This window comes from Mustela nigripes, chromosome 13 (assembly GCF_022355385.1).
Source record: "Mustela nigripes isolate SB6536 chromosome 13, MUSNIG.SB6536, whole genome shotgun sequence".
NCBI lineage: Eukaryota > Metazoa > Chordata > Mammalia > Carnivora > Mustelidae > Mustela > Mustela nigripes.
In genome coordinates this window covers 98845326-98847701 of record NC_081569.1, presented here as the reverse complement: position 1 = coordinate 98847701, position 2376 = coordinate 98845326, and the positions used below count along the sequence as shown (strand labels likewise).

Below are 2376 nucleotides of genomic sequence, written 5' to 3'. Positions count from 1 at the left end.
CTGAGCCGAAGGCAGACATTTAACTGAGCCACCCAAGAGCCCAAGGTTTATTGATTTATTTTAGAGACAGAGAGCACTTGCACATGGTGGAGGGGGGAGAGGGAGAAAGAATCTCAAGCAGAGCCAACGCAGGCCTCAATATCTCAACCCCGAGCCAAAATCACTCGGGCACCCTCAAAATAACTTTTATGTCAAAGAGATATATTTTGGGGGGTGACCTATCCTGGTTTCCTTCATGGGCTCCCTCATAGCCACAGAGTCCCACATCTAAAAATGAAGAGTTGTAAATTCAGCTCCAAACCTAACAAATCCAGAAGCCCAGAGCAGGCCCAGCATTTTGCCCAAGTTCCCAGGGCACCAGCTGTGCTGCCATCCAACCCACACTGGGTTTCTTAGACAACATGTACCCTCTTATAAAGCTGAGAATGCAAACCCTCTATCCCCAAACCCCACAGCTTACTGTCTGCACGAACGGTCCTCACTCTTCTGTCACCTTCCTTAGCGTAACTTTACGAGTCCAGAGACTCTGACCTTGGAAAAGCAAAGGAGCAAAACTTTGTTTCATTATAGAAATTCTGGAAACTCTTGTCAAATCATCAGCGGATCATCACATTCCTAGATTCCCCTTACCTTGTTGCGTCCCCCAGTCATAGACTAGAATAATCCTTACCCAAATCCTAACCCAATCCTTACCCAGTCCTAACCAAACCTCCTTCTCCCCACACGGAAAGACCTACCTTAGGGGCGTGTGGCTGCTCAGTCAGTAGAGAATGCGTCTCTTGATCTTGGCGGTTCTAAGTTCAAGCCCCAGACTGGGTGTAGAGATGACTTAAACATAAGACAATCTGAAGACAAAACAAAACAAAAAACACCCTACCTTCAACCAGACCTCAGCATCTTAATCAGACCGTCCCCTTTCCCTATTGAGACACTATCAGACTTCCGTTTGGTGGTCAGCAATAAACTCATCTTCGCCTTATTAACAGGTTGTTTGGGAAGCCGGCAGTCAACAAGGATTTGTCTTCTCCAGGCTTCTCCTACCTAACAAGAAGACTGTTAGTTTGCATTCAAAGGGAGTTTGGTTCTCTCACCAAATTCGACAGTGAAATTCTTTATCTTTAGAGATAATGCCGGTGTGCTTTGAGAAGCCTGGTTTCCGCACTGAGACAGCGATGCTTCCCATCTCTAGATCCCAATCAGCCTTTGGCTCCTTCCCAGCGGCCAAACCCACCTGCGGCTGGAAATGCGATGACGTGGTGCCTTCTGAGAACTTACCAGCAGAGGGAGCTCTTGAAAAAAGAATTACTTGGAAGCCGCTTTTCAGGGACTGGAAAATTCCCACACAGGAGGCACCGCTTAATTTTAATTATTGTAATTAATGGTAAATGCAAGTGGAGCTTCCACAGGACATAAACCAGAACAGGGACAGAGTGATAGAGGTGCCAACGGTGGGAAACCCAGCGGAGAGCCTTCCCAAAGTGGTGCTCAGATGAGGATTTAAAGCCTCTAGAGGGGGTTGCCTCCTTACCCAGACTCCTGCAATAATAGAATTTTCCCCCAAGTAATTCTGAAACCTGCCACATTTAACTCGTGCCACATCAAAGTCGAAACTACTTACTCTGGGGCTCCTGAGAAATTATTCTCGACATTCATGCAGAAAGTCCCCCTAAGCCAGGAGCTGGCAAAAGTTCTTCTGGTAATAATAGGTATTTTCACTTTCACAGGCTATGCAGTTTCTGCCATAACTTCCCAAATCTGTCATTGTAGCTCAAAAGCAGGCACAAAAATTACACAACGTATGGGTGTGGCTGTTTCCTGACAAAACTTCACTTATGGACCCTGAAATTTAAGATTCTAATTTTCACAATTCACAAATGTCACTCTTCTTTTGACTTTCCCCCCCCCCCACCCATTTAAAAATGTAAAAACCATTTTTAATTTGTGGGCCATCACAAAGACCAGATTTGGCCCATAGCCTGTGGTTTGCCCAACTCCCGCTCTAAGCCATCCGTTGGCCCAAACTTTTAACTCCCTCTGTAATTGCAACACCTCTTCTCTGACAGAATATCTCTGTGAATTTTTCTCCCCAAGCCTATCCAGGAATATCCTCCAAGAACGATGAAGGAAACAAAACAGTTCTTTGAGGCCCTACTACGACTGAGCCGAAAGCTGTGGAAAATTCCACCCTGGGTACAGGGGTTCATTAAAAACAAGTGATTTTCGGGCACCTGGGTGGCTCAGTGGGTTAAGCCGCTGCCTTCGGCTCAGGTCATGATCCCAGGGTCCTGGGATGGAGTCCCGCATCGGGCTCTCTGCTCAGCAGGGAGCCTGCTTCCCTCTCTCTCTCTCTCTGCCTGCCTCTCTGTCTACTTGTAA

General features: G+C 46.8%; 1 long non-coding RNA gene across 1 annotated transcript; it reads right to left on the bottom strand.

Moving 5' to 3' along the window:
* Positions 1 to 467: 467 nt before the first annotated feature.
* On the bottom strand, positions 468 to 1688 carry LOC131998825 (uncharacterized). The gene is made up of 3 exons (XR_009398884.1): positions 1619 to 1688; positions 738 to 845; positions 468 to 531 (listed from the first exon to the last, which is right to left on the bottom strand). It is a non-coding gene; the product is annotated as an uncharacterized LOC131998825 (long non-coding RNA).
* Positions 1689 to 2376: the final 688 nt, after the last annotated feature.